We start from the raw sequence: 12,458 nt of genomic DNA on the forward strand, positions 1-12,458 counted from the left end.
AAGCCATAACAGCACAGATTGGTGGAAGGCTTTACAAAGATTGAAGAGAAAATTGTTGAAATAGGTACTGATGGTGACAAAACAGAACTTACAATGCAAGTAAATGCAATGTACAAATAAATATGCCACTTTCAACAGCAGAAAAAAGTATAAAACAGACAAAAATCGCTTACTAGCCAATGTACATACATTAAGTGATATTGTCACGTAGTGGTGACTGAAGACCGGCGAACAGGAACACAGCGAGAACGTCTTCGAAACGAAACTCTTTATTCGGGCTGACTTGCGCCCGCAAACAACTGAATCACTCGGCGGCGGCGTAGCAACAAGCGTGCTCGGCGGTCGTCGAACAGAATGCCCGCCGCTGTCGGCCGTGCTCTCTTTAAAGCCGACAGCGAATCTTCGAGATAAAGCTTTCGAAGTTACTAGAACATTCTGGCACAAACTAGAGTCGGCTCCGTCCGGATACGATCCAAGGTACGATCCATCGAGATAATTCTAGGCGCGTCTTGCGTCACAAACGAAGCGATAAAGCGGCGTGCCGGACACCTTGAAGCATGAACAAATAAACCAAAACAAACAAACGCTACAAAGACTCGCGGCAATATGATCCACAGCAAACAATTCATGCATAGTTAAATAACTCTTAAAATGACAAAACGTGAACGGGAAACTTGCGCACCGCCTGAAGGGCATGACACGAGAAATTCAATTGGTTTTAGTGCCAATATCTGCGAAATTGGTCATTCTTTACATTCATAGATCGTATGGAGTCCTGATATCAAACTTTGCGCAGTGATGCAGTGGTTTAGCGCTGAGCCTCTGCCCCGGCAGGTGGATGAGTGAAACATAGCCACCGATGCGATTTCTGAGACCCAATTTGCTCTACCGCGCAACCTCTCGCGACCAATGAGCCTACTAACTGCCACCTGCCACGTTGGACAGTTTGTTTACAATCCTTCTTTTTCGCTCGCAACGCCGCCGCCGATGACAACACAGCTGACGCCACCGGACTGTAGAATGCAAGCTCCCCGCTGGTGCCTCTCAACATAAACGAAACTGCGAAAAATTATAAATATTTGTGTAGGCTAAGACAAAGGACAGCAGCATACATCATTACAAAAATACTTTCGCAGTAGAAGTTTGTATGTGTTTATGCTTGAGAAATATTAAAAATGTGCTCAGATAGGAATGTAATGGTATTGTGTATATGCAGTACAAAAATACAAATGCGGGACTGCCTATGCCTCAAAAGACTTCAGTGGCAGCGCCCTACAGGAGGCAACACAACAGGCATATGCGGTCACAATACAACCATCGCAACTGAAACGAACGAGAAAAGAAAAATGCGATTCCTGAAAATACGGAAAGAGAAAAGAAAATAGAAGCTATCGCCTGAATACTAAAATTAATAGCGAAGCTTAGTAAGGAACCATTTCTTTCTTTTTCTAATGCGAAGAGAAAATACTTCCTTAGATGTTTGGTCAAGAACTAGTGACACCAATTACTTCTGATGGTGCTTGCCATATCTAGTATGCACTCTAGGTATCTAGGTAATACTGTCACGTAGTAGTGACCAGTACTCAGAGCAGGAAAACAGCTAAAATGGCTTCTAAACGAAACTCTTTATTTGGGCTGACTTGCGCCCGCAAAGAACTGAATGACTCGGCGGTGGCATAGCAAAAAGCGGGCTCGGTGGTAATCGAACCGAATGCCCGCCGCTCTTGGCCATGCTCAATTTAAAGCTGATAGCGAACATTCGAGATATAGCGTGCAAGGTTACTAGAATCGGCTCCGCCTGGATTCGACCAATCGAGGTAAATCTTGTCGGGTCTTGCACCACAAAAAAAGCGCTAAAGCGGCGTGCCGGCAACTTTGAGAAATAAACAAACAAACGCGACAAAATTCGCGGCAATATAAAGCGATGACGAGCACGAAGGTTACGAACAGGACAATGTGGTTTAAAGAATACTTTTGTCCGGATATACTTAAATAGAACAGTTTCATTGAAGAGATGGGAAAAGCCAGATATAAATAATAATGGAAAGCAGTGCATTCTCGATCCAATGACAAACCATGCATTACCGATTTAAGGGTGAATTTCAATATACAGCTCACCATCTTTATCCAAAATGCTGAGAAAAAGTAAACGCAAGATATACCGTAACATAGCACACTGTAGGCTATGGCGTACACAATTTGCTTGAAAACATACAAAGGGCAAAGGGTCTTAGTAGAATGCAGCAGATACGCCACTTTACGGAACTGAGAACACGCGAAAGACAAATGGCTATTGCAAGACATGTCATAGTCAAAGAATACACCCAAGTGTTTGACCGTTGAGACAGGCATAACTTGAGAACATTACAATGTACACAGTTTGGTCTCTAGAGAAAATATTGATAAATCATGAGAAATTAGCTTTGCATAATTATGAAAATATACTGAGTCTTTTGATCTTTATCTGTGATCAGGCTACTGTTGACCCATTCCGTGAATTGCCTGCAAAAGTTTTGAACATGATAATGCAGTCGCATGGATTTTGTGTCTAGCAGACAGAAGCGTATCATCTGCACACGGCAATGCGCGGCAATGTTTGCAATATAGATAACAGATAACACTTTAATGTGTGCAAACTCTATTCAGTGCGTAGAAAAGGGCACTAGCTATGTGTCGGTGTTGCACGTATCCAAAGGTTTGTTATTAACGCGATAGCAATAGGCACTTTTAGCTGAGTGTTGTTACGGCCAGCGGTGCGGAGCGGGCGAGCGGATACACCAGCGGAGACGCGCGCGAGAAAAAAGTTTTAGCCGGGCGGATCGTCCGTCTTCTCGAGCGGGGAAGAGTCGAATTGCTGTGCTGCTCCACCTAGAGGTCGCAATTCTAGTTAGAGTGAAAAGAATATCAATTAAGCCAGCCAATAATGCGCTGACACTGTTTAGTAAAGGTAGATTCTGTGTTTTAGTTATTTATTGGGTAAATGTTGCGTTTTAGATGCACAAAAGAGGCGCCCATCTTGAATACCCATACACGCCCGCGCGCTGCCTATCGCTCCGCTGGAGATGGCTTCCCAGCGGGCGTAAGCTTCGCTCCATAAAAACGCTGGCCGGCCCAGCGACGAGCGCATGCGCAGTGGCGTCCGCGCTCGTCCGCTCCTCTCCGCTGGCCGTAAAAACGCTCAGCTAAAACTGTCTATTAGCCGGTGTCGATGACCATGAGCGAACAATCCACGAAAAATCCCCAGCGAAACAGCCTACGTCGCTGGTGGGCCAGCTATGTCCTGTGACCTTGTGACGCCATCACAACCTGCTCACCTGACCGCCGCGGTGGCTAAGTGGTTATGGTGCTCGTCTGCTGGCCCGAAAGACGCGGGTTCGATCACGGCCAGGGTGCAGAAATCTGATGGAGGCGAAATTCTAGAGGCCCGCGTACTGTGCGATGCCAGTGCACGTTAAAGATCCCCAGGTGGTCGAAATTTCCGGAGCCCTCCACTACGGCGTCCCTCATAGCCTGAGTCGCTTTGGGACGTTAAACTCCCATAAACCAAACCAAACCAAACCAAACAACCTGCTCCCCGGTTGGTTTTCGTTTTCCAAAACCAACTGGTGAGCAGGTTGTGATGGCGTCACAAGGTCACATGATATATTTAAGAAGGGGTTTCTGGCGGGCTAGTTGGTGCTTGTCGTTTGTGATTAAACTGCTCGAAAAAAAACACGGACAGAGACAGAAAACACGTACAGTGACAAAAGTCGGGGACAAAAGTCTCCGGACCACGTGTTCCTCTAACGAAGCTTATAGCTTTGCTATCAGACAGCGGCTGGAGACCGCACTTTTACAGATTAAAGGACAAAAATTTAACTTTTACCTCCACAAGTGTGGTCTCCAGCCGCTGAATAATAGCAGAGCTATCGGCTTCGTTAGAGGAATAAGTGGTCCGGTGACTTTTGTCCCTGACTGTACAGCCGGCCAAATCTTGAGTTGGCGTGCGTGACGGCCGCTTTTTGTGCGCTCCTTCATTTTGCGACGAAGCAAACTTGCCGAAAGCTCAATATTAAGCACGGGCTAAGTGAGCCTGCGCTTAGATTTGATATTTCGCAAGTTTGCTCCGTCATGAGCTGTCGAAGCACGGAAAACCCGGCCGTCACAAACGCCAGCTGAAGATTTGGCCGGCTCTACACACATAGAGCGCAGAACTTCCAACTTTTATTTGAAAAACGCTTCGAGCATTACCTTTTATACGCTCTAAACAACCACCACATGACACAGCCGGGATCAAAACAGCTAAGTATTGACAGTTACGTGTACATGATGCGCGGACCCGCCAGAGTCTGCACCTTCATCAGAGTGTGCACCTTCATCGTTTACTGTTATTACTGTGGGTTCCGTGTCCCATTTTGCTGAGTACGTTTCGCTAGTAATACAGCGTTCTGTTGATGCCCTCATTTGTGGTATTGGTATTATCTTCACTTTCAGGATCTTTATATTCCCGTCTCCTTTTTTATCCTTTTATCAAGGTATCAATGGTGCGTAAGCTTGCACACACTGCTGTAGTTTAGATTGGCGCTCTGGCGGGTCCACGTATCATGTACACGTAACTGTTAATACTTTTCTGTTTTGATCCCGGCTGTGTCATGTGGTGGTTGTTTAGAGCGTATAAAAGGTAATGCTCGAAGCGTTTTTCGAATAAAAGTTGGAAGTTCTGCGCTCAGTGTGTGTACGTGTTTCCTGTCTCTGTCCGGGTTTTTTTCGCGCAGTTTAATCATGAACCACATGACATAGTTGGCCCACCAAATTGCAAGAAAACTGCCCACCGTGTATGGTGACGTTTCAATTAATCATTCATTGCGATAGGTTGCTCGGGAAGAGCAGTCTGGTTCCCACAATTCCCACCGGTGGCACAACCTGCCATCGCAACGAAGCATCTGCTGCGTTGCGCGGTCTGAATGAGCTGAAAACATCGCACAGTGGAGAAGCGGAGAGGTTAGGTCTGTATTTATGTGCATTTTGTAGAAATAAGTGCGCTTTCAGCTATTTGGTTTCTTTCCGTGGGTGACGGCATGGAGTTTAGTCAAATTCCAACGACTTTTCCTTTGGCGTCGATTCAAAAATAAAGCAATCCACAAACGTGGAGGCAAATTCACTACGAAAGCTCAAGTTGTTGGAAACAGACGGCGCCCTGCATTTGTTTCCTTACAGGGCGAAAAAAATGATCAAGAACGATATAGCTAGGTAATATAACCACTGACCTAGCGAACGATGATTTAGAAGAGCACTCGTAGACGAATCGGTACAAGAAAGAAGGGTTTTATTTTATCACGAACGCGACACCTGCAAGCTTGATGCCGAAGGTTGCATACAATGCGAACGGCAGGCAAGCTTCGCAGACGCTATTATTCTACCATTCCTCTTGTGCTGGATGCGGCGCGCCTTGTGTTCGATCTGCTCGCCGAGTAATAAAGGAGCCCTTTGTACTGCCTTCTTTCGCTGTCAAGGAGCCGCAGCGCTTGAAGCTGCTTGAATTGACGTCGTCAATGCATTCTACACTCGAAAAACTATGCGACATTCATGAACTTTTTTCAGCTGCCACCGCTTTATCAACACACAGGCAAAAGAGCGGGAGAATACGTCTATACACTCTGTTTATTGAAACGGGTTCTAGGCGCTCATATGTCCCCGCGTGTTTCCATTGAACGGGTGCTTTTCAAGCGAAAAAAAAGAAGACTCCCCCCCCCCCCCCCCCCCTTCCCTCCGCCCGTTCCCCATTGTGGATGTACCTGCGAAAAGCTAAGCTTGGAACACGCAGGCTCCAATGGAAACTGCCTCATCAGACCCGGTGTTTATGCGGTGACGTCGTGACGTAAATGGAATGTGAAAATTGTTCAAGTAGTACTTTGGTTTTGGCTAGTCGGTTCATAACCTAAATGAATTCTAAGGACGGAGCAAACGAGGCAGTGCTAATGAAGGGACTGGAGGGGGACAGAAGCAGGGACCAGAAGGCGCCATCCTTGAAAGTAATTTCAGTGAAATTTGTCCCACTTTTCAATACCCTGATATTTGCTCAGCGCAATAAATACTACACAGTGCAGCTCCCCAAAAAAGTCATGATACAAGCACAGATTTCATTTTGTTCAGTAGGATATATTAGCACTTTAGTGAGAGATGGTTTATTGGTTTATTGGGGTTTAACGTCCCAAAGTGACTCAGGCTATGTGGGATGCCGTAGTGAAGGGCTCCGGAAATTTCGACCACCTGGGGTTCTTTAACGTGCACTGACATCGCACAGCACACGGGCCTCTAGAATTTCGCCTTCATCGAAATTCAGCCGCCGCGGCCGGGATCGAATGAGGTGAGAGTTCGAGATCAGATATCAAGATCAGAGATCAAGATCAGAGATCAAGAGTAAAGATCAAGGTCAGAGATCAAGCTTGGAGATCAAGGTCAAAGGTGGTCCACTAGACCACACAGAGATCGGTATGTGTGCATAGCATCAATAGGTCATTTCACGGTCAAGAGGTGCATAGCAACAAGGTCATTTCAAGGTCATTAGGAGGCTTACGGCTAAATTTGTCCCAGCTATACTATACGCTACAAAAGCGAGCGCGCCGCGCGAAGAAGCTTAAGTTCGGCTCTGCAGCCCGAGAGGAGAATCTGCAGTTCTGGTAGCACTCGATGAGTGAGGCTACAGCGCCGTGTGAGTTGCCGTCATTATGTAATGCGCCCGCCGCATGGCCAGTGTAACCAGCTTTGGTCGCGCAGGTCGCCATGCATAAACAGCTGGAAAGAAAGCCCAGCGATTTGTTGCTCGCGAAAGAAATCTTACGAAAGAAAAGCGGCTGATGTGGGATGCCCCGATAGACTCGAGTGCGGTTTCAATATCTGTGAGACGTTCTCCTCAAAACCTGGGAGGACTGGGAGCCCCTGCGGCGCTCGGAGGACCCGGCCGTGCAGACCATCGCCACCGGCCGGGCTGCCAGTGTTATGGACCTTAGGAACATAAACACTTGAGTGCAGCGGGGTCGTGCGGGGACCCTGGGACGTGCCCCGAATTCCTCTTGAAATAAAGTTTTTTCTCTCTCTCTAGAACACGGTACGCCTTTCCTGCAGTGAATTTCATGGTTATATCTGCTCTCGACGACGATACAGTATTCATACTGGTGAACAGCGCAAAAAGGCGGGACAACGACAAGACAAGCGCTGACTATCAACTGGTTTATTGAAGGACGGAAGGGCATATATACGAAAACATAACACAAACAAGTGAGAAGATAGTGTGAAAAGGGCCGCGAAAATCAAAGACTATGTCACATGGGAAGTGATGTGCTAATTCCTTGTTGCTAAGTGATTTTAACGGCCCTTTTCACACTATCTTTTCACTTCTTTGTGGTATGTTTTCGTATATATACCCTTCCGTTCTTCAATAAACCAGTTGATAGTCAGCGCTTGTCTTGTCGTTGTCCCGCCTGTTTGCGCTGTTCACCAGTATGAATGCATACCAACTCGACCAGATCTCAGCTTTACTAGACGGTACAGTATGTTTGTTTGTTTGTTTTACACAGCGCATTTCTGCATCAGTAGGATTCAAGAACATGAAGAGCTGCTCTTTTTTTTCTCTCTGCTTCAATCTGAACTGTGCCGCTGGTTGCAGCTGTTTACGGCAGAAGGTCTGCGTCATTCAGTGCAGCCCGCAGCTGTGATAGCTTCTTTTGCGCGGTATGTTAAGGCACTTTTTAAGGGTAATAACTTATTAAACGAAAAAAGTTATTCAGAACGCGAACAAGTTTTGAAGTATGGGCAAGAGTAATCATATACTATTCTCCGTTTATACTTTTCAGAGACAGAAAGCAGATCTACATTATTCATAGCTTCCATTCCTTCATACCATATTCGTATTGAATATTTGGTTGTGGTTCATTACATAGTTTGTTGATATTTTTTTTGCTGAATCAGCAATGAAAAAATGAAATCGTGAAAAAAATCTTTAAAAAGGTAAATTACTTCAACGACCATTTGGAGCGTTTGTGCTCACTCAAGATGAATTTGAAGGTATGCGAGTATTAGGGCATTTGACTTCAAACGTGGAGGATTCAACGGCGCGGCTCAGCTGTCGATTGGAAACAGAGTGTGATTCGTGCCTGCTCCGTCATCAATGTCGGCCTACGAAAGAAATTCGGCGAACATGGTGATCAGTTCATGCTTCCCTCTCACTGTCCAGAACTATAAATCCTGAATATAGGGTCCGCGGTACCTGCGTGCATGCTTTCGTTTTCGTAGCCGCAGCTCTCAGGACTGTTTCTTTTTACACTACTGGGTTTATCATTCGCGATGAGAAGTGAATGCGTCGGTATCCCTTTAAAAAAATCTTGATAATAATTCATGTGCCTCATACGAGCTACATGCGTCCTAAACGTGTCTCGTATCTTTCATGTGTGCTATATAAGTGTCTATATGTGTCACAGTTGTGGCTTCTGTGAAATCATACCTGCTGCATACGAGTTCGTACTTGTCACAGATGAATCTCATGTGAACTCATATCGGCTCCTAACGAGTCCATCAGTCTTACAAATGTGTCTTATATGTGGCGTGCGTCGAGGTATGTGTAACATAAATCAGCTGATACGGGACAAACGGAAGCACCGATAAGCTCGAGGGTGTCTCATGTCAATTCGCCTCTGCCTCGTGTGGAACACATCTTGGTTAAATAGTGCCTAGTGTGTATGCTTGCGTGTTTTGTGAAACATGCATTAAAATAAGGGAGTAAACAGTCTGCCAGGAAAAACGGTGCTTGTCTCGCACAATTTTCATCTTGTTTCAGTGCTTCCAGTCACTTTGTTGCCCTAATTATCGACAATAGGAGCTACCTGTCGTTCGGCGCTTCCTAGTGTTTGTGTATATATTTGAGTGGGAGTTAAACATGATCTATACTGAGTTGAGTGCTTCTGAAGCTACGTGACGCATAGTGCCAGGTATTTCATTAAACACAGCTCCACGCGTGGAAACAAATTCCTCCACTAAGTGATCACGACCAAGCAGTCGGCGCTTTGAATTGCATGACATTCCAGGATATTTTGATCTTTATCATAGTGTGCACCAATATTCAGGATATCAGCGACACCTCCTGAGAGCCCGCCAAATGTTTGAGGACATTGAGAGGAGATCTTCGCAGTGCGGTCGCAAATTCTATTGGCGGCAAAAACAAACGGTGTAGCCACCTTGCGGCCGCATGGCGAATCTTCCTAAGTGCGGACCGCGCCTTGCACACTCTTCTAGCCAGCAGTCTTCAGATGCGCTGGTAGATGAGGCATTCTTGGCGGCCGTTGTTTCATTCGCGGTTCCAGCGTGCTGCGTTTTGCCTATCGGCCTCTTACGACCGCCCCCCCCCCCCCCCCCCCCGTACTGGGGCCTCTTACGACAGCCCCCAACGTTAGTTAACGCTACCTAACTATAGTTAACGGTAGTTAATGTTAATTAAATGGGCTCTGAAACACCGCCCAAGGGGAGCACATGAGCTCGCTCAATCACTGCACTGTGTTGTCATGAAAACCTGAGCACATAAAACACTTCTGCACATAGTAGAAAACCCACAATCACGCGCGAAAGTTGGCGAGCCCTTCCCGAAAACTTTTTCATATTTGCACCCTCCTATGTCGCTTGCACGTGCATTTACAAGTTAAGAGGTGGCTATTGGTTAGATTCTTTGAGATGTCAGGCAGCTAGCGTGGCCTCGGCCAATAAGCTGTGTAGCTGCTGCGGTCAGGAAGCTCCGCCCACGGAAGTGGGGCCGGCAGAGGAGCGCCCATCTTCCAGCGCGCAAAAAGTGACGAGAGGAGAGGAAAAGGCGAGAAGACGCTGAAATTTATATTCTGACTAAAGATAACTCAGCTTCTACGAAGCGCATTTAAAAAAATTCTTGCTTAACAACATTCGTGAAGCGGCATGGTTTAACATCCTAGGCATACCTCAACATGAATGCAGACCCTTTCAGAGCCATTTTAAAGTTTACGATGTGCACTGCTAGCTTCCCTGCGTGGTGAAAATTCCTGTACATTAAAACCTGCCCTTAATTCTGGAAAATAGCGCGGAGCAGCGGCCGCGTCCTGTAGACCGATCAGCTGGATGTGCGATTGCCGTCTGGGGTGACACCTGCCACGATTCGGGGCTGCATTTAATTCGCTTAATACCTTACTCGAGCATGCGTGGGCCTAGACGATACTAAAGGGGTATTTAATTTATCGTCCCGCACTCGGTCGCTTCGTTTTCCGAGGAAACGCCTGTCGTAGACGAACAGCTGCTGCGGCTTTGCCTCGCGTGAACGATGAAGATGAGGCAAAGTACGTGGGTGTAGTATGTAGCTGGAAAAGGTCCTTTCTGAATGACCGTTTCCTTCGCCGCGTTGCACCGGGCCGCCACAATTGCACTTTACGGCTCTATGTGCACTCGCTGGAAGTGAATTAATTTCCTGGCTTCGCATCCGTGTCCCAAACAGACACACACCTTATTATTCCGCTTCTGCAATTCAGTTTCACTGAATTAGCTGTATAATCCTGTTTCGGCAAAAAAGACGTGGTCTTTGTGCCCGTGTGAAGAGTCAGCCCCCAGCTCCTCTAGTGCAGTCAAGAAACCAAAGCGAAAAAACACCAAGTGTTTGATTATTTTCTTGTTTCGCCCGCTGTGAGCTTCGTACACAACGCCCTCTAGAAACATAGCGCAGGGGTCAACAAAAAATATCTAGTACGAGGTCCGTCTCGTTCATTAATAAATTAATTACTTAATGCGGCCGTACATTACTCTATTAAAGCTTGAGAAAAAGTTGTTTCTTAGTATTACACAAAATATATTTCTCAGGTCTCGGTGCTCCTTTCTACAGGAAAGGAAAGTTTTGCCGTCCTATGAGTGCAGAAGTTCTCCAGTATGTGTGCTAAATGTGTCTGTACTATTAGTAACATCCAGGAACGACTTACGCCGCATATTCGTTTAAATGAAAACTGGACAAATCATGCATTTTCTTTAAAATACACGTAGAACAGCACAGAAAAAACTTGGGATTTTTTTACTGCTTGAGAGAAGGAATGATATTCAGACATCATCATCATCGCAAGTCTGACTACCCGTAAATCTCATGTTAACCCTGTCCTGTGCCAGCTGCGGCCGTCATACCGCCGAATGCTTCCTACCTCATCCTTTCTCCAACCTCGGGTTGCACTTGCCTTCTGATGAAATTCAGTTGGTTATTCTCCACGACCATCGAATACCTTCACTTGGCCGCGGCCATTTTGGTTCTTTGTTTCCACTAGCATTTCAGGGATTCAGACGAAGCAGCCAATTATGAACGCTAGACAGCGGTTTTGCTGGCTTATTCTTTTAACTGGTGGTTAAGTAAAACACAGTGGCTACTCTGTAACTTCTAATGACGATCAGGGTGCAGAACTGGGGCGTTTTTTATACAGAATGAGAGACAGATATATGAAAATTTACCGTCTTTTCCAATAGTAACCTGGCTGCGAAGTTTGCTTTCCAGATTAATAGCGGAGCCGTTACAGCATCCCTATAGAGCAAGACACTTCGAAAATGGAAGGGTTATCACTGCCTTACACAAATTATGCTATAAGTGAACCCCATTGCTAGGGTATTTTGGCAAAGACAGTACGTTAGGTCCGGGAAAGATTTACATTGCGGTATTCACTTCTCCGATTGCTTTCCGATTGGCGTCATCTACAATTAAATAGCACGTTTTACAGGAACGTTACTAACTGGCTATTGTCTAGCTTTGGTATTCCAAAGTGAGAAGTCTGAGGACACGGACCGTGAACAGTCTACAACGTGATGCTTAATTCTAAAGAGTAGTTTAAAAAACACTACGTTGTACGTACAGCGCAGTCAGAAGTTTCTCAGATCCCCGGGTATATTTTTCTGTCCATTTAACGGTGCTATGCTCCACTTCTAGCAATACGAAGAGAGAACTGTCCTTGATTTCACTCTGCAGGAATTAGAAGCACTGCGGTACAGCATCGGCACAGCACTGTCCAGCTTCAGGGAAGATGGCATGACGACTTTTTACCAAGGCTGCCCACGCAACCACTTCTCACCTCCTTTTCCATGTTTCACTTAAGCTGTTCGGAACGCAGCTCGCGAGATTAGAAATGTGGCCAGCTTTCTTAAAACGTTGACGACGATCAAGGGTTAATCTCTTGCGCTACAAAACTGCTCTTCGGGCAGTGCGAGTTCTGAATCCTTATCCTTGTCCTGTTTCAGAACATAAATAACAGAAGCCAACAGTCACCGAAACCAGAAAAACAAGCAATGTTTTCTTAATTTGTGGTGTTCATCAATGGGAGATTAATAGAGCAAGTATTTTCAATATAATTGATTACAAGGCAGAAGAAAAAACAACCTCATGACGCCGGTGGGATCCGAACCCATAACCTCCGAATTTCGCGTTCGGTGCTCCACCAACTGAGCTA

Source organism: Amblyomma mixtum, chromosome 1 (assembly GCF_055824585.1).
Source record: "Amblyomma mixtum isolate Tamu chromosome 1, ASM5582458v1, whole genome shotgun sequence".
NCBI lineage: Eukaryota > Metazoa > Arthropoda > Arachnida > Ixodida > Ixodidae > Amblyomma > Amblyomma mixtum.